The sequence below is a fragment of the Neofelis nebulosa genome, chromosome 4 (genome assembly GCF_028018385.1).
Source record: "Neofelis nebulosa isolate mNeoNeb1 chromosome 4, mNeoNeb1.pri, whole genome shotgun sequence".
In the NCBI taxonomy this organism is placed as follows: Eukaryota; Metazoa; Chordata; class Mammalia; order Carnivora; family Felidae; genus Neofelis; species Neofelis nebulosa.
The window spans coordinates 22,323,457-22,349,287 of NC_080785.1; the positions used below are offsets into that span (position 1 = coordinate 22,323,457).

The 25,831-nt window shown below is 41.1% G+C and overlaps 2 protein-coding genes across 4 annotated transcripts in view; one reads left to right on the forward strand and one right to left on the reverse strand.

Moving 5' to 3' along the window:
• MKLN1 (muskelin 1) overlaps positions 1 to 25,831 on the reverse strand; it is a 370,372-nt gene that overhangs the window by 226,190 nt on the left and 118,351 nt on the right. The window lies entirely within an intron of this gene.
• Positions 1 to 25,831, forward strand: part of LOC131510957 (uncharacterized) — an 84,880-nt gene that overhangs the window by 42,149 nt on the left and 16,900 nt on the right. The window contains exons 2-5 of one of the 3 annotated variants that reach the window (XR_009261261.1): positions 6,359 to 6,415; positions 14,468 to 14,649; positions 18,029 to 18,227; positions 21,107 to 21,566. The gene's annotated coding sequence lies outside the window, so the exon portion shown is untranslated. Of the gene's footprint in view, positions 1 to 6,358; positions 6,416 to 14,467; positions 14,650 to 18,028; positions 18,228 to 21,106; positions 21,567 to 25,831 lie in introns of those variants that run through there. The other 2 variants (XR_009261263.1, XR_009261262.1) reach the window with 2 other exon arrangements.

Genomic DNA, 25,831 nt, shown 5'->3' on the forward strand with positions numbered 1-25,831 from the left:
TGCCCATGGTATTGGTACTTTTTGATATGTTTGCAGCTATTAACAAAAACCCTTTTTGGGTTCAAAATTGTGGAGGTTTACCATGTGAAAAGGATACAGGCTCAGTGACAAGTGTATGTGTGAACAGACCTCATCCCAAGCCACGTGTTATGGTGACCGCTGGGCTTACTGCCTCTATTGGAGCTGCGTCTCGCCACTTGGAAAGGTAAAGATAAGGTGGCACTCCTCCAAAAGGGGGCTGCAACCTCCAGCTGTAAACTGGGAGCCTATAACCCCGTTAATTTTATTATCTTTTTTTTAATGTTTATTTTTAATTTTGACAGAGAGAGAGAGAGAGAGGGAGACACAGAATCCCAAGCAGGCTCCAGGCTCTGAGCTGTCAGCACAGAGCCCAATGTGGGGCTTAAACCCATAAGCTGTGAGATCATGACCTGGACCGAAGTCAGATGCTTAACCAACTGAGCCACGCAGGCACCCCTAATTTTACTGTCTTTAATCCAGGAGCCCCAAAATGGGAAAATGACCTCAGGATTGGTATATATATATATATATATATATATATATATATATATAGTATGTATATATACATATACATATACATATACATATACATATACACATAGGCGAGGCACTGCCCCAGAAGCTGTGTTGTACTTCAAGAGGGTTGCTGTCTCACTCCAAGCCTCAACTCATGAAGTCTTTCATTCCTTTTATGGAAATTGAAAGTAGCCCTCCCCCTATCTCCCCCACAACAAGAGACCTGTCTCTTGCTTTAGCAGAAACTATAAAGATCTCTTCTTGCTATGTATGCGGGGGAACCAACATGGGGGATCAATGGCATGGGAGGCTAAAGAATTAGATATCTGCAAACCTTGTAATGGAACAGAATGCCCAGTCCTACTACCGGGGTTTGGCTCCTCAAAACCTCGATTACTGGGAAGAACTGCCTTGCCCGGTGGGGAAGAAAGTTCACCATCCCTTTTGGAAGCTTAACATGCCTAGGCCAAAGATTTTAAAACTCAGCTGCCTGGGAAACCCAAAGGCGGGGGTCCCCAGATGACCTTGAGCCAGATCCCCACCCCTTGTCTAACTTCTTTCATCTCCAAGAGGCCCGGGACAATGTCGATGCAGCCATTGAATGGTAGGCCCCAGGTGGACTACACTGGATATAGGGAAGGACAGCCTATACAATACTTCCCCCAGGCTGATCAGGGTCATGTGTGCTGGGAACAATTCATCCATCTTTCTTCCTGCTCCATTTCACCAGGGAGGAACATTTGGGAGTCAAAGTGTATGGGGATGGGGAGACTCAAAGGAAACGACATGCCCTATAAACTGGCAATTGGAAAGATGATGAATGGGCTCCCGAGCGTATAATCCAATATTATGGCCCTGCCACCTGGGCAAAGGATGGGTCCTGGGACTTCTGCACTCCCATTTACACGCTAAACCGCATAATCAGACTACAAGCCATTGTAGAAATTATAACTGATGAAACTGCCAGAGGTCTTAACTTACTAGCCACGCAGCAAACCAAAATGGGCAATGCTATCTATCAAAATCGCTTGGCCTTAGATTACTTGCTTCCTTCTGAGGGTGAAGTTTGTGCAAAGTTTAACCTGAGCAACCACTGCCTACAGATAGACGATGAAGGAAAAGTCATAGAAGAGATCACAGATCAATTGAGAAAGGTTGCTCATGTCCAATCCAGACCTGGAAAGGTTGGGACTCCAGTGAGTTATTTAGAGAATGGTTTTCAACTCTTGGGAGATTTAAAACCCTCATGGCAATTATCTGCTTGATTTGGGGAGTTTGCTTAACCCTACCTTGCCTTGCTTCCCTGGTTATATGGCCTCCAGCCTCACTGAGGCAATGGTGAAAGGAAAATGGCCACACAGGTGATGGTGTTATGGAAATATAAACCTCCAAACCAAGATGATGCTCTTTGACCCAAAACAGGGGGGGTCCGAGCATCAAAGTGTGGAATGTGGTAGAACCCCTCCCTAAGGAATGTAATGAAAACCTCAAAACAAGGGAAGGCAACCTAGCTATGTGCACGTATGTGACATTCCTCACGACTCTAACATAGACCACCCAATCAGACTGTATGTCTGTATGTTACTGTGTATGGGAGACAAAGAACTAGAAATTGTATAAAAGGCTACACGCTGCTTCATTCAGCGCTCAGTCTTTAGGGTATAAACCCACACAACCCGTGCTAGCACGAGTAAAGTTGCTCCCTAAAAGAAAAGCCTCAGTATCGTGGCTCTCTGTGCAACCTTGGTCCCATTACGGCAAGTAACTAATATGGGCTAAATGGAGAATAACCAGCACAAAACCTATTAATCTCAAGTACTATGTTGACCACGATGATATCCCTGATTACCTTGGCTGGAAATTATTTTGCCTACCTTTCTGTATTCTCTTTGGTACTTCTTTTTGGACCACTCTTATAATTCAAATGGAATGCCCTGAAGTTATTGTTACGTTTGCATACAAAGTATATTTTCATCCTAACCAGATTATAACATTCTTTAGAACAAACACCTTGTCAGGTACATCTTTGTATCCTGTGAAAATCCTAGCACAGCGCTTTGAACAGAGTGGACATTCTGTAATTGGTAAATGAGGAAGAAAGCTTCCATTTGTCCATCTGTAAATGGAAAATAAAAATTTCCACTGACTCGCCTTTCAGAGATAATAATGGCAGTGTTTCCCAGAAACAATTTCTGTAGCTGCAACAGAATGATATATCTGAAACACCCAATCCTGCTGAAGCAATTCCTCAGAAAAAATTGCATCTAGTTTTATTTAGCATGCCCTCCATTCTATGTGGAGCTGAAACTTGGGCAGTTTCACCCTGAGGAGGAAAAGACAGGGGATAATTAAGAAAATATAAGAGCTCAGCATTGGTGTTTTCTCAGGAACTTTGGTTCATCCGGTAGATATTTATCAAAGGACTATTATGTTCAAGTACAGTCTGTAAATGCCGGGAAAACACACACACACAAAGAATAAGGCATGATCCCAAGTGAGTAATTGTCACACAATTTGATGAATGTTTTTTATAAGAAGAAAATTCTATGGAACCAGAAAGAAGGGAATGATTAACTCTACTGATGGGCATTTCACCAAAAAAAAAGTCACATTCAAGCTGGTCTTTTAGGACTTCATCAGGCAGAGGCAATGTCAAGAGCATTCGGGGACCAAGAGAAATAATTTTGCCTGAACTGTTGCCAAGCAAACCGCACCCTCAGCTCAGCCCTATTGTATTCACAAAGACCTATTTTTATTCATTATCCCCACAGCTACTTTTTAAGAAAGGAGGAGAATGCTGAGTACTTCCTATTTTGCATCTTGGTACTTTGTGTGTCAAAGAAAGATTATCCGTAAGGAAAGCAGAGGTTAACTTGTAACAGGTCTAATAATGACTAGTCCGAATAGCCATCCAGTGAACTAATGAACTCTCTTACTTTTCCTCAGCTTCTACTTCATCCCCGAAAAGCGAGGCAGGCTATCCTGTGAAAGTGCATGGTACCAGCTCAGAAGAAAGCACGCAAGGCATGAGAGCACCCTGTGGTCTCACTGCCCAGCACCAGGAGGCATAGGGCTGAAGCCCTTTTCCCTCCCCTAGGGTGACCTTCACATTACTTTTTGAGGAATAGATGAGTCTGGTCAATGGGTGAGTCTGACCGCCCAGTTTCTCTCCCAGGACAGTCCTACTAGGCCTCTGAGACCAGAACTGGCCGCTTCCAAGTAGGGCAAAACTCAGGAAAGCAGCCAGGAGGGAAAGACCAGTCTAAACCCACCCAGGGGCAGAGGGTTTCCCATCTTCATTCTGTAGCGCCTCCTGGAAAGTAGGGAAGCTGGGAAACCAGATTCCAGCCTCAAAGTACACATCACTTGTCTCTGTTTTCTCAAGAAGCCTCTACCTTCCAGACCTTGCCAAGAAGCTAGTGGCATTTTCATGAAGCAGTAATAACAAGGACAGAGCGTTCTAGCCTGCTGGAGCCTACTGCCCGGTCACTCTTTCCACTGCCTTTTGTTTTCATGCATCATTCCCTCACTTGCTTCTCAGATTCCTCAGGGCTTTGAAAAAGCCGCAAATGCTCCCCGCGGTGACACCACCCAGCGTGCTGGCAGATGTTACTGACTCGCACCCTGCCCTAAGCCATGACATGTATGCAAGCCTGACAACTGACACCCAGCCATACACCTAGTAAGAAGTAAGACAACTTCTAAAAAGCACCCCCCCCCCACACACACACATCGTAAGCCTAGCTAGCAAAGGTAGGACTTTAGATCAAGTACTACCCTATGGACTGGTAAATCACATACCCCCATTTGATTCAAAATGAATCAGTAAAGCATGTTGGGGAGTGGTACTTCTCTATCCTTTCTTCAAGAATCTAATGGAGCAACACGGGTGTTACCAACAAAGCACTGAAGTACTCTCACTGTGCTAATTCACTTATCTGTATATTAGACTGCATACAGACAGACATACAGGGGAGCAGAGGTTCTCAGTGATATTTGTGTTTGAGTATCACCTGTGGCCTGTTTTAAAATACACTGCAGACCTACCCTACCCGAATCTGAAAATAAGGCTTACGTGACGTGTATTTTTATTTTTTAATTATTATTATTATTATTATTATTATTATTACTATTATATTTTTGAAGTTTATTTTTACTTTATTTTGGAGAAAGACACAGACAGCAATGGTGGGGACCATCCAGGTGCCCCCTTTTTCTTTTTTTAAAGCAGATATGTGTATTTTTAAAAGGCTTGACAGTGTTGGTTAGAATATGGGAAAAAGAGGGGCGCCTGGGTGGCTCAGTCAGTTGAGCGTCTGACTTTGGCTCAGGTCATGATCTTGCATTCATGGGTTCAAGCCCCACATTCAGGCTCTGTGCCGACAGTTCAGAACCTGGAGGCTGCTTTGGATTCTGTGTCTCCCTCTTCCTCTTCTCCTCCTCCTCCCCTGCTCATGCTCTGTCTCTCTCTCAAAAAATAAAATAAAACATAAAAAAAATTAAGAATACAGGAAAGAGAAATTCTCACATATCCCTAACAAGAGTAAAAATTAGTTTAGCCACTGTGGAGAGTAATCTAGAGAGCAATCTAATAACTTTGAAAATGTACATATTCTTTCGTCTAGTAATTTCCATTCTAGGTATATTCTCTAGAATTCTCATACATGAACCCAAGGAGGCATATGCAAGGACATTAATTACATCATGATTTGAAGTAGCAAAAACCTAGACAACACAAATATTCATCCTCAGAATAGATCCTAGAATATTTATACAATGGGATTATATTGCAGTACTGTATAGTATAATATTGCTACATTATAAAGAATGGAATGGTTCTACTAGTATCACATAGATAAAGCTCAAAAACTTGATGTTGGAAAAAAAGTTTCAGAGAAATGCGAACACTATTTATCTACATATTTAAACACCCAAAACAGGGGCGCCTGGGTGGCTCAGTCGGTTAAGCGGCCGACTTCGGCTCAGGTCATGATCTCGCGGTCCGTGAGTTCGAGCCCCGCGTCGGGCTCTGTGCTGACCGCTCAGAGCCTGGAGCCTGTTTCCGATTCTGTGTCTCCCCCTCTCTGACCCTCCCCTGTTCATGCTCTGTCTCTCCCTGTCTCAAAAATAAATAAAATGTTTAAAAAATTTTATAAAAAATAAATAAATAAATAAACACCCAAAACATATATGGTGTGTAGTAAAAATATAAAAACATGTGGGAAAGAGTCCCAGTGTCTTCAAGACATTGGTTACATCTGAAGAGAGATAGGATGGCAGGGCTTCTTTTGTAACTAATTTTTTTTTTTATTCTTTTAAAAAAATCTGAAGCAACTATGGCAACTTGTTATAATTTATTAACTCTGGTTAGTGAATGTAAATCCCGCTGGTTACTCTGAGGGTCATCCATAATAGAGGGACCTTTTGGGATTTTTAGGATTCTCAAATACTGAAAATAAAAGTTTGTTTATGGAAATGAGCCGTTCCCATAAATACAGATGACACTGCTGAGTCCTCTTAATAATCTATGCACCTTGAGATGTTTTTCTTTTTTTCTTTTCTTCTTCTTTTTTTTTTTTAAATTTTTTTTTTCAAAGTTTTTTAATTTATTTTTGGGACAGAGAGAGACAGAGCATGAACGGGGGAGGGGCAGAGAGAGAGAGGGAGACACAGAATCGGAAACAGGCTCCAGGCTCCGAGCCATCAGCCCAGAGCCTGACGCGGGGCTCGAACTCATGGACCGCGAGATCGTGACCTGGCTGAAGTCGGACGCTTAACCGACTGCGCCACCCAGGCGCCCCTTCTTCTTTTTTTTTTTAAGGTGTTTTTCATTAATGGAAGAGTTGTTGCATAGATTCACACACACTCTCTTACTCCGGTAAGTGACCTCCTGGATTTATGAGCATCCTTGACAGTCAGAAGTGCAACAGTATGAAATATCATATGGATATCATTATTATAATATTACCTACAGATTCCCATACTTGGATGAAAATCAGAATCAACTGATAAAAATTTTAATGCAGTTTTCCATACCCCAGCCTCTGATAATATGATGCATTAGTTCTGAGGTGAGACCCTGGAATCTATGTTTTCAGTAGTGTTGGCAAGAGATTCTAATGATCGCCCAGGTTTGAGAAATGATGATAACTAACGATAGTTACCTTCTACTAATGTTCTCAAAGAAGTCAGGTAGGGAGAGAGATGGGATTTTTTTTTAAATTTTTTTTTAACGTTTATTTATTTTTGAGACAGAGACAGAGCATGAATGGGGGAGGGTCAGAGAGAGAGGGAGACACAGAATCTGAAACAGGCTCCAGGCTCTGAGCAGTCAGCATAGAGCCCGATGCGGGGCTCGAACTCACGGACCGCGAGATCATGACCTGAGCCGAAGTTGGATGCTTAACCGACTGAGCCACCCAGGCGCCCCGAGAGATGGGATTTTTAAAAAGCAAGAAAATTAAAGGAGGAAGGGGAGAATGAAGGGAGGAAGGAAGCGACAGAGTAAGCCTGAATTCAAATCTTTCCTATTCTATTTTGTCCAGACCTCTCCAGCCTTGAATTGCTTCTCCATCCCTTGAACTCTGCTAGATTCTAGTTTATCTTTAATGTTCATTGGCAATTCTGAACTTCCCTTTACATTGCTGTAATAGGCTATTATTTATTCAATGGGATTATGTTTTACTTCTTGAATTAGGCTATAAATTCTTCGGGACAGAGGCCATATCTTGTTCATCTTTGTATTTTCTATCATGTCTAACACAATACCCTGAACAGAATAAGCAATAAAGCATCATGATTAAGAATATAAGATAAAACGAGTTTTGATATGTGGCAAGATACAAGATCAATACACAAAAATCAATTGTATTTCTATGCACTAGCAATAAACAACCTGACAATTAAATTCAACACACTCTCTATCCAAATCGTAGCTTTTTTTTTTTTTTTGGCAGAACTTGACAAGCTGACCCTACAGTTCATATGGAAATGCAACCCAAAATGGCCACTCTTGAAGAGACAGAACAAAGTTGGAAGATGTTCATTTCCCAATTTCAGACCTACAGCAAAACTAAAAAAACTACAATAACCAAGACATAAGACATAAGGATACACATAGAGATCAATGAAATAGAATTGAGTCCAAAAATAAACCCTCACATTTATGGTCAAATTGATTTTTTGACAAGGGTGCCAAAACAATTCAATATAGTAAGAAAAGTTTTTGCAATAAATGGTGCAGGGATGACGGGATATGCACAGGCAAAAGAGTGAAGTCAGATTATACCTCACACCATACAAATAAATTAACTCCAAATGGATCATAGACCCAAATGTAAGACTTAAAATTATAAAACTCATAGAGGAAAAACAGAAGTAAATCTTTATGACCTTGGATTTGGCGATGGTTTTGAGCTATGTCACCAAAAGCAGAAGTAACAAAAGAAAATAATAGATAAATTAGACTTTAAAATTAAAAACTTTCGTGCTTCACAGGACACCATCAAGAAAGTAAAAAGACAACCCACAGGATGGGAGAAAACCTTTGAAAATCATATATTTTACAAGGAACTTATATCCAGAATGTATAAAAACCTCCAACCCAGTAATAAAATGACAAATACCCGGTTAAAACATGGGCAAGGAATTTGAATAAATATTCCTCCAAAAAATGTCTGCAAATCGCCAATATGTACAAGAAGTGATATTCAACTTCACTAATCATTAAGGGAATACAGATCAAAACCACAATGAGATACCTCTTCACACCTACAAGGATGGCTTTCCTAAAAACAGACAATAACAAGTGTTGATGAGGATGTAGAGAAATTGGAACCTTTATATATTGCTAGCAGACATGGAAAATGATGCAGCTACTTTGGAAAACAGTTTGGCAGTTTCTCAAAATGCTAAACATGGAGTCACCAGATTACTCAACAGTTCTAGTCCTAGGCACGTACTCAGGAGAAATGAAAACATATCTTCACCGAAAACTTATACGTGAATGTTCACAGCAGCTTTACTTATAAACAGCTAAAGCGTGTAGACAACCTATGTCCATAAATCAATGAATGGATGAACAAAATGTGGCATATCCACTCAGTGGAATATTTTCACCATAAAAAAGAACATGGGTGAAACTTGAAAACATGCTAAGTGAAAAAAGCTATTCACAAAAGACCACATATTGTAGATAAGGTCTTTAAAGAGATAAGTAAATTAAAATGAGGTCTTTAGGGTGGGCCCTAGTCCAATATGACTGGTGGCCTTATAAGAAGAGGAAATTTGGATGCATACAGAGATGACAGGGCTGTGCCTGCTCAGAGAAAAGACCAGCTGAGGGTATAACAAGAAGGGAGCCATGTGCAAGCCAAGGAGAGAGGACTCAGAAGAAACCAGACCTGCTGACACCTTGAACTTGGACTTCTAGCCTCCAACACTGTGAAAAAATAAATCTCTGTTGTTTAAGCCACTTAGTTTGTGGTATTCTATTATGGCAGCCATGGCAAACTAGTGGTTGTTTGAATACGTAATAATGATGTGGTATATAAGAAAGGCCTATGCTTTGAATTATTGTATTTTGCAGGGTGGCATCTTCTGATCACTCGTGTCACCAATTATTAGAAATATGGGAACTTACGTAAGAGACTCTTAAAAACTGAGAACAAACTAAGGATTGATGGAGGGTGGGAGGGAGGGGAGGGTGGGTGATGGGTATTGAGGAGGGCACCTGTTGGGATGAGCACTGGATGTTGTATGGAAACCAATTTGGCAATAAATTTCATATTAAAAAAAAAAGAAATATGAGAACTTCCCCATTTTGGAAGGACATGGATAGAGCTAGAGAGTATTATGCTAAGTGAAATAAGTGAGTCAGAGAAAGAAATACCATATGAGCTCACTCATCTGTGGAATTTAAAAAACAAAACTTTTAAACAAGCAAAGGGAAAAAAAAAAGAGGGAAGCAAACCAAGAAACAGACTCTTGACTATAGAGAACAAATGGATGGTTACCAGAGAGGAGGTAGTGGGGGGATGGGTTAAGTAGGTGATGGGGATTAAGGAGGGCACTCGTTGTAATGAGCACCAGGTGTTGTATGGAAGGGTTGAATCACTATAGTGTACATCTGAAACTAATATCACATTGTATATTGGCTAACTGGAATTTAAATAAAAAACTTAAAAAATATATGAGAACTTTCCAGAAGATCAAATATTGTGTAGTAGTTACCATGCACAGACTCTGTAGAGCCCTGGCCTTTGAGGATGCCCTGTTTACCAACCCAAAAAAAGGTAAATATTTAGAAGAAGATCTCTCCAGACCCTCAGGATTTTCATAAATTGGTAGAGATTGATCTAGATGTGCTTAAAACCAGGGAAAATGTCATTTAAAATGATGTTTAATTACTAAGAACTTTTAATAACATGGGGAAATGATTATAATACCCAGTAAAACAATTCAGCATGCAAATTTAACATGTAGAGATAGAACCATCTTATTTGTGTAATGGTATGCATAGAAGAACGACTAAATAGAAATATAATTTAAATTAACATTAGTTTTGGGGCGCCTGGGTGGCACAGTCGGTTAAGCGTCCGACTTCAGCCAGGTCACGATCTCGCGGTCCGTGAGTTCGAGCCCCGCATCGGGCTCTGGGCTGATGGCTCGGAGCCTGGAGCCTGTTTCCGATTCTGTGTCTCCCTCTCTCTCTGCCCCTCCCCCGTTCATGCTCTGTCTCTCTCTCTGTCCCAAAAATAAATAAAAAACGTTGAAAAAAAAATTTTTTTTAAATTTTTTTCTTTAAGTTTATGTATTTATTTTGAGGTGGGGAGGGGCAGAAAGAGAGGGAGACCAAGAATCCCAAACAGGCTCTGTGCTGTTTGCTTGAACTCCCAAACTGTGAGATAATGACCTGAGCTGAAGTCAGACACTTAGCCAACTGAGCCACCCACGGGCCCTGATCCCTGGTCCTTCTTAAGTCAGACCACACCTTATGTTCCTCTGAGACTGGCCTCAGCACTGTTGTCCCTATGCCTGTACTTGCTATTAAAAAAAAATTTTTTTTAACGTTTATTTATTTTTGAGACAGAGAGAGACAGAGCATGAACAGGGGAGGGGCAGAGAGAAAGGGAGACACAGAATCTGAAACAGGCTCCAGGCTCTGAGCTGTCAGCACAGAGCCCGACGCGGGGCTCGAACCCACGGACTGTGAGATCGTGACCTGAGCCGAAGTCGGACGCTCAACCGACCGAGCCACCCAGGCGCCCCTGTACTTGCTATTAAAAGACAAATGTATGTCACATTGCCTTACCTTCATTATAATGAATAATGAATCTCTTCATAGTATATGAAAACAGAGGTAGTGAACTGATAAACAGAAAGTGATATTTAAATGCCGGCCCTAGGGGCTGACCCTTCAAAGAGACCCTTTAAAGAGCTAAAGATGTTTTGATCTGACGCTGAAGGATCGTCAGCTGGTGGGCTGAACCACAGTCACTGAGAGGGCCAACAATTCCCCACATGCCAAGGAACTAAGCAGCATTTCCAGGAGCGAAAAGCCCAGTACTAGTTTCTTCTCATCTTTCCAACAAAAGCTCAGAAAGTACAAGGGCACCCAACAGGCCACTAAGCACATTCTCACTCACCCTCCAGGGAAATCGGATGCTGAAAAATGGACCTTTTCCAAAATAGTGGTTCAAGCCAGATGAGGAATTACAGAGAAGACAGCCTTCCATGGAAAATACCCTGCCTCCAAATCCCCAATGTCTTCATTAGGGAACTGAAAACACAGGCACACCAGCTGGTCTCAACTGCTTTGAAGCACTGTGGTACAGTGGAAAGAGCCCTGCTATTGAGACGGCAACAAGAGACTAGCCTTCTAGTCCCCAACTCTGCCGAGTCTTAGCTAGGTGACCTTGGCAAAGGTACTTAACTTCTCTGGGCCTCACTTTCCTCATTTCTTAAATGAGGTTTGACTAGACTATGATGTCTTCTGGTTCTGAAAGCCTATCTTTCATCTTTGGATTAGCATCTTACATTTAAAGAAAATTGAAGCAGATTCTTGGGTGTTGTGTTTCTCAAAGATTCTGTTATTCCAGCAATCATACCTCTCACCTGTTCAGTATTCTTCTTTGGCTTCCCTTCTTCCACAAGAATAAATCTAAATTTTTCAGCATGGCGTTCAAGGCCTTGTCTGATCAGCCCATGCCTATCTATCCAGCCACCCTCCCCTTACTCCCACCAGTCACTTATTTTACACTGTGGCAGCACTGGGCTAATTATACTCCCCCGTAATACACTTACTGCAATATCGGATACTTATTGAGCACGTATTCTGCGAGACACTCACCTTGGTAAGCCTTTGTACATTCTGTTCCTGTTTGCTTGGACTGCATTGTATTAATTAAGGTAGAGCTTGCTGCTATAACAAACAAGCTATATAATACCAGTAGATTAACACAATAGAAGATTATTTCTTTGTCATGTAACAGTTCGGTGTGGCAAGCAGCCTTCCACCCAGGGCCCTTCGGCTTTGCAACTGTGCCATCCTCTAAGCTTGAGAGTCCTTTACTCCCAGAGCTAACAACTGAGGAAGAAGAGGAAGAAGAGGCACACTTTATTTCTTAACCTAATCCAGAAATGATACACATCACTTCTGCTCACATCCCATTAATGAGAACTGGCCACTCGGCCCCACGTAGATGTCTAGGGGATTGGCAATTGGCTGGGCCACTTCCCAGAAGAACATCATACTGTGAAGAAAAGCACAAGTCTTTGATGATCAACCAGCCATGTCATGCCCTTCCTTGACTTGTCTACTTAGCAAAGGCTTATTCACCCTTCAAACTTCAGTCCAACTGCTACTTCTTTTGTGAAGTCTTCCTTAACTTATGTAGGCAGATGTAGGTCCTCCCTATGCCCCACTGCACTTTTCACATTTCTCCATTATGACAGTTATCATACTGTACTGTGTGGTTTGCATGTCAGTCTACTCAACTGGATTGTGACCCTTGAGGGCAGGAATCTTGTCTTTTCATTTTTATATTTAGAAATCTTAGCATAGTGCCTGGTAAATAGTAGTTTTACAATGATATTTAATGAATTAATGAATATTATCAGTGAATGAATGAATGATTACCCTAAAGAAAAACAATTGGTCTTTTTTTTTTTAAAGTAGCCTCTATGCCCTATGTGGGGCTTGAACTCACGACCCTGAGATTAAGAATCGCATGCTCTACCTACTGAGCCAGCTAGGCACCCTAAGCAGCTGGGTTTTTTTTTTTTTTTTTTTTTTAATTTTTTTTTTCAACGTTTTTTATTTATTTTTGGGACAGAGAGAGACAGAGCATGAACGGGGGAGGTGCAGAGAGAGGGAGACACAGAATCGGAAACAGGCTCCAGGCTCCGAGCCATCAGCCCAGAGCCTGACGCGGGGCTCAAACTCACGGACCGCGAGATCGTGACCTGGCTGAAGTCGGACGCTTAACCGACTGCGCCACCCAGGCGCCCCAGCAGCTGGTTTTTATAGAGGAACAAAGACCTCAGTTAAAGTCAAAAGAAAATAAAGCAACTATTTGGTGATTCAGGGTTATCCAAACACTAAAAAGAAAATAAACCTCCCATACAAATACTTTAATTACATTAATAATTTACACTATTATTTATTTATTTATAATGTTTTTCTTGAGAGAGAGAGAAAAAGCGAGCATGAGTGGGGGAGGGGCAGAGAGAGAGGGAGACAGAATCTGAAGCAGGCTCCAGGCTCTAAACTGTAAACACAGAGCCTGACAGGGGGCTCAAACTCATGAACTGCGAGATCATGACCTGAGCCGAAGTCGGACGCTTAACCGACTGAGCCACCCAGGTGCCCCTGCACTATTGTTTATTTAGAATCTGTCGCAGAGCTTAATTGAAATAAGTAAATAAGTAAGTAAGTAAGTAAATAAATAAATAAATAATAAAAATTTTAAGGGCTCCTGGCTGGCTCAGTCAGTGCAGTGTTCAACTTCTGATCTCTGGGCAGTGAGTTTGAGCCCCACATTGGGTGCAGAGCTTACTTAAAATACATATGTACATACATACATACACAGAGTCTGTTTCTCACATAAGTTCCATGAGGGTAGGGATCTTATATGTTTGTTCTTTGCTCTGACTCCAGTACATAGCACATTCTCTGGAACATAGTAGGTACTCAACAAATATTTTAGAATAAATGAATGGCTAAAGAAATTAATAAATACATGATTGAAGACTGAACCCTTAATCCCATGAGCCATATAATAAGTGCATGGCTTGGATTATAAAAGCAAAGTGTGGAAACTTACCACCACAATTAGAAAACCAGTAGAGGGGGGCGCCTGGGTGGTTCAGTCAGTTAAGCGTCTGGCTTCAGCCCAGGTCATGGTATCATGGTTCATGAGTTCGAGTCCCACATCGTGCTGACAGCTCAGAGCCTGGAGCCCGCTTGGGATTCGGTGTCTCCCTCTCTCTCTGCCCACCCCCCCCCCCCCGCCCGCCACCCGGCTCACACTCTGTCTCTCTCTCAAAAATAAACATTAAAAAGAAAAGAAAAGAAAAGAAAAACAGAGCAGAGTGTACATGAGGACCTTACCTTCATTACCTTGTCCGATCCATGTTATCATTCTCTTTACATAAGATGAACAAACATCATTGGAAGAAGCTAAAATCTCAATGGGAATAGTAGCCTATGAGTAAATGAGGACAAACAGATGTCTCTAAAATGGTTGCACTATGAAATAGCCTTTGTTAATTGGTAAATGAGAGAAGGAGGAAGCAAGAGTGCAGTTACAGAGTTCTGACAGCTGAAGAGTATATTGATTGAGAAAAGACAACATGTTCTTTATAACTTTTGACGCGGTATAGAGATAGTTCTTTAAATGTTTATAAAACATTTATTTTCTTCTCATAGGTGCCTTGTGACAAAGCTTGGTTAGATATTATATATGGCTTCTGATGATTACCTGCCAGACTTTGTCATGGTAACCATCTAACCAGAAGAGCAAGGTACAAGTGGGCAACTTCCAAATCAGAGCCTCTGCACAGGCTTAATCCAGGTATCTTGAAACTTTGGAAAATCCTAAATATAAACAGGTACATTCACGGTGTGGACTGATTTGTGGTGGTGACGAGGTTGACACTGATATTGACAGATGGGCTTTTTCCAAAAACTGACCAAGATGTTCATGGTAGGTGTAGGCATGAAGTGACCTGAAAATAAGGCAGCACATTTATTTTGCATACCTTTGATGATATACAAGAACAGAACAATCAACCTGCGTAAGGGAGCTATCTGTCTCTCCTTGTGGGAGAAACTGCTATGGGCTGGACACACAGCTAGACTACCTAGCCTCTCTTGGAGTTGGGCAGAGCACTGTAAGTGGGTTTTGGCCAAAAGAAAATGCATGGAGGTAATGGGTGCCATTTCCAGGGCTTCCCCATAAAAAGCCTCCTGGGCGGTGATGGCAGATTCTTTCCCATCGGCTGCATGGAAAGAATTCTGAGAACTTAAGGAAGATAGAGCCAGAAGCTGGAAGAAGCCTATATTCCTTGATTTACTTCATAGAAGACTGACCAGCACATTCCACACACCTCGACCCCTACCAATTCACATTGAACTGTATGTGATAAGAACAGTACATTTTAATTAGGTCAAACATTGAGATTTTGAAGTAACTTGTTGTAAGAGTCGATGAAATAGTCAACCCTATTTCCCAACTTTTCTCTTGGTTGCAAGTAGTAAGAGAGACCAGGGTAAATTTCTGGAGTGTCAGAGGATTGAGATAAAAGAAGGTATCAGAGACCAAGCTCACCATAAGGGAATATTGCATTTAAGGGGACTCTGGGGTTAATTTTAAAGCCTTAGAAATTCACAGAGCTATGGGGCGCCTGGGTGGCTCAGTCGGTTAAGCGTCCGACTTCAGCTCAGGTCACGATCTCACAGTCTGTGAATTCGAGCCCCGCGTCGGGCTCTGGGCTGATGGCTCGGAGCCTGGAGCCTGCTTCCGATTCTGTGTCTCCCTCTCTCTCTGCCCCTCCCCCGTTCATGCTCTGTCTCTCTCTGTCTCAAAAATAAATAAAACGTTAAAAAAAAAAATTAAAAAAAAAAAAAGAAATTCACAGAGCTGAAGCCTTGCATGGTAGCCTCTGCTTATCTAACCAGTCCCCTCTGGACACTATTCACTTTTGAAAGAACAGTGAATAACCATCTCCAAACCAGTTCATATGAATCCCAAACACAGCCTATTCAATTTAAAATGCTTAGGGTCTAGTCAGACAATACCACCTTTAAACCTATCTTGCTTCTGCTTTTGTGTTTTGCTACACATAGTGATTAAGAAAAATAAGTTGGTAAGTAACTTTGTGTTAGGAGGTATATTTTTTATTCTTTTTATTTAAAAAAATTTTTTTTAACGTTTTATTTATTTTTGGAACAGAGAGAGACAGAGCATGAACGGGGCAGGGGCAGAGAGAGAGACACACAGAATCGGAAGCAGGCTCCAGGCTCTGAGCCATCAGCCCAGAGCCCGATGCGAGGCTCGAACTCACGGACCGCGAGATCGTGACCTGAGCTGAAGTCGGACGCTTTAACCGACTGAGCCACCCAGGCGCCCCAGGAAGTATTTTTTTTTAAATGATTACACAAGGTTTGATTGAGCACAGTACTAATGGGCGATTACCAGGGAGCCAAACACTGTGGCAAAAATGAGGTCTCTGGGTGGCTGCCTGAAGATGTTTTTGGGAAACTTTTGTTTACTTATCAGACTTTGAAAGCTAAATCCTTTTTCAAATAGCCTCTGGGTGTTAAGGACAATAAATAAAGATGTACTGATTGAAAACACTTAGAAAACAAGTTGTTACAGTCTTTAAAATAACAAGGTATTAATTCAGTTTAAGACAGAATATTCCACATTCATTTGGCCTGCTCCACAGAAACACCGAGCTTAAAAGCTGGGTCCTACAGGGCGTCTCTGTAAAGATGCTCTACCAAATGAAATTTAGCAGGGGCCTGGGACAAGGGCTCTGGAAATTGCTGATAGCTTCTGGCTGTCAGTTGGGAACTCGAGCTTATTTATGGAAAGCAGGGGAGGGACAACTGATCTCCCTATCTTGGGGGTGCCTACAGAAAGGGATGAACTGGGAAATAGCCAAGGCCCATTGGGAGGAAGAGCTAAGAGATTTAGGAGGAAAGTTTCATTGTTTAGAGGAGTCCCTATGGGGCTGAGATGGAAGAAGCTGACTTGGGACAGTACTTTTCAGGAAATAAAGTCTATTGCCCCATTTTCAAGGAGTGCAAATTAAGCTTTGATGATCCTCAGACTTGCCTCATCTCTTCCACAAACTTCATCTTTTGTTCCCTTTCCCAAGACACTGCATTCCTGCTTCCTTCCCCCCAAAACCCCATGTCTCCATAAACAGTCAGATAGCCAGGAGCAGACCTGGTGCTTCTTGAAGCTCATCACCAGAGTTATGTCAAAATAGCATAGGAGGGGTGCCTGGGTGGCTCAGTCAGTTAAGCATGCAGCTCCTGATTTCGGGGTGGGTCATGATCTCACGGTTCATAGGATCAAGCCTGGCTTTGAGCTCTGCAGTGACAGCCTCTGAACCTGCTTGGGATTCTCTCTCTGCCTCTCTCTCTGCCTCTCTCTCTCTCTTAAAATAAATAAGTAAACTTAGAAAAAAAAACGTAAAAAATCACACAGGAATCCAGCAAGGAGCAGGTGAGCTTAAGGAAGTGTTGCTAAGCATAGTTAGGGAGCTGAGTATCTCCCTCCGAGGATGCATTCATCAGCTCAGAGGATGTGCCGTATCTTTTTGTACATCCCTTAGTCAGAGCCCTCAGGACTTGACGTGAGTTCTTAAGGGGATATGGGTGCGAGCATGTAGAGCTATGTTCTATGAGTGCTTCCCAATCTCTTTTCTCAGTGATCAGAATCATTTTTCCCCCTAAGAGCGCTATGCTTTGTGCGATTTTTATCTACCAAATAAATCACATTTCTAAAGAAAACCTATTAAATAGTTACTGAGTACCATGTATTATATTAATGAGCGCTTTATACCCATTATTGAAAGTCCTCAAGTAGTCTGAAAACTGTAAATTACTACTTCCATTTTACAGGCAAGTAAACTGAGGTTCAGAGATGTTAAGTACATCGCCCAAATCTTATTGCTAGAAAACAAATCCTGGCCTCATCTCCACACCCACATTCTTTCCAGTATACTCTGTCTGCTCTCTATGGACAGCACATGCAGCCAACCAGAACTCCTGAATATGATGATACCTTCTTTACAATGATTTAGTATGGCATAATCTCCTCATCGTCCAGCACCCCTCCCCTCCAAAGAAAGGAAAGAAGCTTTCCATTATTTAGTCAACCTGTTCAAGCTTTATTGTGAGTAAATATGCAATGTCTTTGGGGCTTTTTTTGAAGTACTGGACATGATTCAAGTAATTCCATTACTATCCTTATAGAACTGTGAGATCCTAGAGAAGCCAGACTGGAAACTGGAATTTGCAGTTCGAAACAAATGGAAGTTGGACAGAGGGAGTTCAGAACACAGATCAAGGCATGGACCTCCTTCTCTGGGATTCTCCCTCCCTAGGATTCTCCTGTTCCTTCGATTCTATCAAGTATTCAGTGACACAGTGCTGTACCACAGGTTGATGTAAGGTAGGAAATCCTTCGGGAACACAGAAATTGGTGGGAATAGGGGGAGTCATCAAAGCATACCAGCCTAGGATAATGAGTGGCAAAATAAGTGAAGAAAAAAAAATGAGTGAGAAGGGACAGTGACAAGGAGAGAGGCAGAAGAAGAAGAAGGAAGGACTGGAAAAGAAGGAAAGAAGGGGTTATATATAAAGAGGAAAAAAAGAAGAGAAAAGAAAACGATGGGTGACTCTTTACACTATTTGGTCTTGTAAACTGCTTGTGTGATCTTCATTAGCAAGTGTAGTAATCCCCAATGGAAACTATAGGCATGTGTTGCTAGGTTCACTGGGAGTGCTGCTATTAAACTATCTCCTCAAAGGGACCTTTGCCACCTCCCTCACCCAACTAGTAACTTTGAAGCCAGAATCTTAAAAAAAATTACAGAATAAATGGAGAAAAAGGATATTGTCAATTTCCATTGTAAGAGGAAAACTGGTAGTCCCATACCCTAAGGTTAAGTTCTGTCCTGTGATGCAGAAAGTTCACAACAAATTAATCTTTGTGCTGGCCGAAAAACAAAATAACAACAAACACACACACACACACAAAACCAAGCAATAACAACCAAATAACTCCCTCTGGGTATCCAGAAATGCACAACAACCCTGATCAGAGTTTAACTGATTTGAATATTTACTTGCCGTAAAATAAAAGTGTTGATTTTAGGATTAAAAAGAACTAATTTCCCTTAGAAACCAAATTCTAGTTAAAAAAAAATTTTTTTTTAATGTTTATTTATTTGTGAGAGAGAGAAAGAGCACAAGCAGGGGAGGGTAGAGAGAGACAGAGACACAGAATTCAACGCAGGCTCCAAGTTCTGAGCTGTCAGCAAGGAACCCTACACCAGGCTCGAACTCACTAGCCATAAGATCATGACTGAGCCAAAGCAGGACACTTAACAGACTGAGCCACCCAGGCACCTCTCAAATTCTTAGTTTTAATAATGAAATCCCTTAACCTCGTTGCTTATATTTTCTTCCCTTCTCAGTGCATTTCTAGTCAGGGTACACTAAATTCTACTCACAAAGAAGAATAAGGCTGGCAATGAACTTCATGATGTATATAAATATATATTTATAAACCAGTTATTTAGTTTATAGTAGCTAAAGACAACAGACAAACATCAAAGAGAACAGATGCATACTTTTTCCTTACTCTAAACAGTACTCAAGAAACATCAAGCGGCACCTGGGTAGCTCAGTCTGTTAAGCATCTGACTTCGGCTCAGGTCATGATCTCGTGGTTTGTGGATTCAAGCACGAGCCCCGTGTTGGGCTCTATGCAGACAGCTCAGAGCCTGGAGCCTGCTCGGATTCTGTGTCTCCCCCTCTCTCTGCCCCTCCCCTGCTCGTACTCTGTTTCTCTCTCCCTCTCAAAAATAAAATAAACATTAGGGGCGCCTGGGTGGCGCAGTCGGTTGGGCGTCCGACTTCAGCCAGGTCACGATCTCGCGGTCCGTGGGTTCGAGCCCCGCGTCAGGCTCTGGGCTGATGGCTCAGAGCCTGGAGCCTGTTTCCGATTCTGTGTCTCCCTCTCTTTCTGCCCCTCCCCTGTTCATGCTCTGTCTCTCTCTGTCCCAAAAATAAATGTTGAAAAAATAAATAAATAAAAATAAAAATAAAATAAACATTAAAAAATTGAAAAAAAAAAGGAAATATCTAAAGATCTGTCTGTTCTGCACCCAAAGAAAATGCTCATCCTTAATTAAAAAAAATTTTTTTTAATGTTTATTTATTATTGAGAGACAGAGACAGAGCATGAACATGGGAGGGGCAGAGAGAGGAGGAGACACAGAATCTGAAGGAGGCTCCAGGCTCTGAGCTGTTAGCACAGAGCCCGACACGGGGCTCGAACTCACAAACCCAGCAAAATCATGACCTCAGCCGAAGTCAGACACTTAACTGACTGAACCACCCAGGTGCCCCTCATCCTTACTTTTTTATTCTAGAGTCTAAAGTGGTTTTGGAGGGGTGGAGAGGAGTGGCAGGTGGAGGATGAGTTATTTTAAAGTGCCATGAAAGCGCGCCTAGGTTGCTCAGTCAGTTAAGTGTCCAACGTGAGCTCAGGTCATGATCTCACAGTTCATGGCTTCGAGCCCCGGGTCAGGCTCTGTGCTGACAGCTCAGAGCCTAGAGCCTGCTTCAGATTGTGTGTCTCCTCTCTCTCTCTGCCCTTCCCCTGCTCACTCTCTGTCTCTCTGTCTTTCTCTCTCTCTCAAGAATAAATAAACATTAAAAAATTTTAATAAAAAAATAAATAAAGTGCCATAAAAGATTCTCTTAGGGGAAAAAAAGATTCTTCTGTATCTGAATTCCCAGTGTTTAGACTCTTTTTAGTAAGTGTTAGTCAAAAGATCTATTTGCCGATGGTTAAATTCTGGCTAATGAGCAATTTCAGAGTAACTTCTTCTAGACCCAGAGAAAACATAGTCTCTGTTAGACTTCATATTCCAGAAATTTCTGCTCTGATTGGCCACCCTCAGAGATAAACTTGAACTTCTGTGTCTACTCCATAAAGAGGATAAAGCCTCAGTCTTAATCCTCTTATCCTTTATACAGGATAAAGGTTGTCTCCTAGGTGCTAGGCAACAACTCAGAGCCCCTTTATCTGAAACTTCAAAGTAGGGATAATCATTTTAAAACAGCGTAAGTGGTCAAGTCCCCATTTTTAAAAACACATTTTTTAATAAGGTATCATCACTTTAACCTAGTGATCAATATCAGGTTTAGCAATAGTGGGACAACCAGATATTATGTACAGCTTAATACGAGGTAGTAGGAAGTACACAGCATTACTTATGAAGAATTCTTACCAAAATATTGAACCTGATTCTTATCAAGCCTTTAGACAAACTTTGGGCTTACCAAATAATACAGAGGACAGAAGAACAAGTTTAACAACACCATGAGAAAACAATCAGACAAATCCAGAAGGTAAGACATTGTGTAGAGTAATTCGCCCAGAATCATCAAGAAGTCAGTGTCTTAAAAATAAAATGTATTAGGGCGCCTGGGTGGCTCAGTTGGTTAAGTGTCCAATGCTTGGTTTCGGCTCGGGTCATGGGCCCCTGCGTCAGACTCCGTGCTGACAATGTGGAGCCTGCTTGGATTCTCCCTCTCTCACTCTCATGCTCTCTCTCTCTCTCTCTCTCTCTCTCTCCCCCTCCCTGTAGGCCCCTCCCCCACCCACTCTCTCTGTCTCTCTCTCAAAAACACATAAATAAACTAAATAACTAAATAAATAAATATAAAATGCATGTGGGTGTGACACAAGGAGACAGTTCTAGAATTCTCCCCGCTTTGTTTCTATGAAAATATTTTCTATGTTAATGTGGGAAATAAAAAATAAAACAATCTTTGTATATCTCAAAAAATTCCTTGTCCATTTTTATTATTTTTTTAAATGTTTTTTAATGTTTATTTATTTATTTATTTATTTGTTTGTTTATTTTTTGGTGATGATATTATTTATTTCCTTGGCAAGATCTCAAATCGAACAAGAATTGGAACCCTATTGAAAATTAATTTAACTGAATGGCGAGAACACCAGAAACACTTTGGACATTCTTTTTCATTTAATATCTAACATGTTCAAGAGATATAAATTACCTCTATACAGTTCAACTATATTCAACGTATTAGTCCAGCATTCCCATGAAAGACAAATGTAATTAATCGGACCCCAATTTATTTATTTACTTATTTATTTATTTGCTTTTCTTTTTTTTTCCAGCTATTACAAATTTTATTTTATTTTTTTTCAATGTATGAAGTTTATTGTCAAATTGGTTTCCATACAACACCCAGTGCAATGTTTATTTATTTTTGAGAGAGAGAGAGACAGACCATGAACAGGTGAGGGGCAGAGAGAGAGAGAGACCCAGAATCTGAAGCAGGCTCCAGGCTGTGAGCTGTCAGCACAGAGCCTGATGCAGGGCTCCAACCCAGGAACAGTGAGATCATTACCTGAGCCAAAGTTGGACACTTAATCGACTGAGCCACCCAGGAGCCCCTCTTTGTCCATTTGTAAATTGGGTTAAAGTTTTAAATCAACATGTAAGTATTATTTATTTATATATTTTAAATACAAGTTTCTTATCTGATATAGGATTTGCAAATATTTTCTCCCATTATGTAAATTGTCTTTTCACTTTCTTAGTGATATCCTTTAAAACATGCAAGTTTAGGGGCGCCTGGGTGGCGCAGTCGGTTAAGCGTCCGACTTCAGCCAGGTCACGATCTCGCGGTCCGTGAGTTTGAGCCCCGCGTCAGGCTCTGGGCTGATGGCTCGGAGCCTGGAGCCTGTTTCCGATTCTGTGTCTCCCTCTCTCTCTGCCCCTCCCCCGTTCATGCTCTGTCTCTCTCTGTCCCAATAAAAAATGTTGAAAAAAAAAAAAATTTAAAACATGCAAGTTTAGGGGCACCTGGGTGGCTCAGTCAGTTGAGTGTCTGACTTCAGATGCTCAGGTCATGATCTCATGGTTTGTGGGTTCAGGCCCTGCATCAGGCTCTGTGCTGATAGAGCCTGGTGCCTGCTTCAGATCTGTGTCTCCCTCTCTCTCTGCCCCTCCCCTGCTCCTACTCTCTGTCTCTCTCTTCAACAATGAATAAACATTAAAAAAATAAAATAAAACATGCAAGTGTAAATTTTTTTCTTAATGGTTATTTATTTTTTAGAGAGAGAGAGAGAAAGAGACAGAGTGTGAGTGGGAGAGGGGCTAAGAGGGAAACAGAATCCGAAACAGGCTCCAAGCTCTCATCACTGAGCCTTAGGCAGGTCTCGAACTCACAAACCGGGAGATCATGAGTGGAAGTCGGACACTTAACCGAGTCACCCAGACACCCCATAAAACATGCAAATTTAAATTTTGATGAATTTTAATAGTTTTACCTTACAGTAGGTCAGAGGTCCATTTTGAGTTAAATTTTGTTAAGTCATTGTTTTGCTTGTGAATATCTGGTTGACCCAGCATCATTTGTTGAGAAGACAATTCTTTGCCCCATTGAATTTCCTTGGCACTGTTATCAAAAATCAGTTGACTGTGAGGCACCTGGGTGGCTTAGCCGGTTATGCATCCAACTTTGGCTCAGGCCATGATCTCATGGTCTGTGAATTTGAGCCCTGCGTCAGGCTCTGTGCTGACAGCTCAGAGCCTGGAGCCTGCTTCAGATTCTGTATCTCCCTCTCTCTCTGCCCCTCCCCTGCTCTCTCTCTCTCTCAAAAATAAATAAACCCTAAAAAAAATCAATTGACTGTAAATGTGAGGGTTTATTTCTGAACTCTTTATTCCCTTCCACTGATCTTTATGTATATCATTATGGAGTACCACACTGTTAATTATTGTCCTCCAACTTTGTCGTTTTTTCAAAGTTTTTAGGCTATTTTGGATTGTCTTTCCACATGAATTTTAGCATGATCTGATCAATTTCTGGGGGAAAATACAGCTAGGATTTTGATAGGAGTTGGGTTGAATCTGTAAATCAATTTGGTGGTATTGCCATGTTAACAATATTGAGTCTTCTGATCTATGAATGAAGGGTATCTTACCATTTCTAGGTCTTCTTTAATTCTTTCAACAACATTTTGTAGTTTTCATTGTAAAAGTTTTACACTCCTTTTATTAAATTTATACCTAAGTGTTTTATTCTCTTTGATGCTTTGTAAATGAAATTCTTTGCTTTTTTTTAAGTTTATTTATTTTTGAGAGAGAGAGAGAGAGAGAGAGAGAGAGAGAGAGCAGGGGAGGGGCAGAGAGAGGAAGAGAGAGGATCCCAAGCAGGATCCACACTCTCAGTGCAGAGCCCAATGTGGGGCTCAAACTCATGAACATATTTTTTTTGCTCTGCTCTGCTCTGCTTATCAATCATGAGATCATGACCTAAACTGAAATCAAGAGACAGATGCCCAACCAAGTGAGCCACCCAGGCACCCCATGAAATTGTTTTCTTGATTTTGGGGGGGAGATTGTTCTTAGCTAGTGAATAGAAATAAAAATGATTTTTATATATTGATCTTCTACCCTGCAACCTTGCTGAGCTTTTTTATTAGTCATAATAGTTTTTCAGTGGATTCCTTGGGATTTTTTTATATACAAGATCATGTCATCAACAAATAAATACTTTTCCTTCTTCCTTTCCAATCTGGATGCTTTTTATATCAATTTCTTGCCTAAATAACCTGGGTAGAACCTTTAGGACAATGTTTTTATTTGTTTGTTTTAAAGTTTATTTATTTTGAGAGTGACAAGAGAGAGTGCTCAGGGGAGGGGCAGAAAGAGAGGTAGAGACAGAATCTCAAGCAGTCTCTGAGCTGTAGCATGGAGCCTGACGCAGGGCTGGATCTCACAAACTGTGAGATCATGACCTGAGCTGAAATCAAGAGTAGGACACTTAACTGACTGAGCCACTCGGGTGCCCCCTCTTTAGTACAATGTCGAATAAAAATGGCAAGAGCACTTTTCTCTTGTTCTTGATCTTAAGGGGAAAGCATTTAGTCTTTCACTGTTAAGTATGTTAGCTGTGGGTTTCTTGTAGATGCCTTTATCAGGCTAAGAAAGTTCTCTTCTGTTCCAGTTTTGTTGATTTTTTATCATTGATGGATACTGATTTTGTCAGTGCTTTTTTTTCCCATCTATTAAAACAGTCATATGGTTTTTGTGTTTTATTCTGTTGATACGGTATATTACATTAATTGATTTTAGGATATAAAACCAACTTTGCATTACTGGGATAATTCCCATCTGATGATTGTGTATAGTCTGTTTTCTTCAATTTTTATTTATTTTTTGTTTTTGTTTTCTTCAATTTTTTAAAAAAAATTTAATATTTATTCATTTTTGAGAGACAGAGAGTGAGCAGGGAGGGGCAGAGAGAGAGGGAGACACAATCTGAAGCAGACTCCAGGCTCTGAGCTGTCAGCACAGAGCCCGATGCAGGGCTCGAACCCATGGACCGTGAGATCATAACCTGAGCTGAAGTTGGATGCTTAACTGACTGAGCCATCCAGGCGCCCCTGTTTTCTTCAACCTTAAAAAATTTTAGTAAAATACACATAACATAAAATTTACTATCTTAAACATTTTAAAGTATACAGTTCAGTGGAATTAAATATACTCATAATGTTGTGCAACCACCACCAGCATACATTTCCATAACTCCACTCATCTTGCAAAACTGAAAGTCTATATCCATTAAACAATAGCTCCCCATTTCTTCTTTCCCCCATTCCCTGGCAACTGGCTTTCTACCTTTTGTCTATGATTTTCACTATTTTAGGAACCTCATATAAGTGAAATTAATATTTATCTTTTTGTGACTGGTTTATTTCACTTAGCATCATATCCTCAAGGTTTATCTATGTTGTAGCATGTTACAGAATTTCCTTCCTTTTTAAAGCCAAGTATTCCATTGTATGTATGTATATACCACATTTTACTTCTCCATTCTTCCATTGATGAACACTAGAATTTCTTCCATGTTTTAGCTATTGTGAATAATGCCATTGTAAACATGGGTGTGCGAATATCTCTTTGAGACTCTACTTTCAATTCTTTGGGGTATATATCC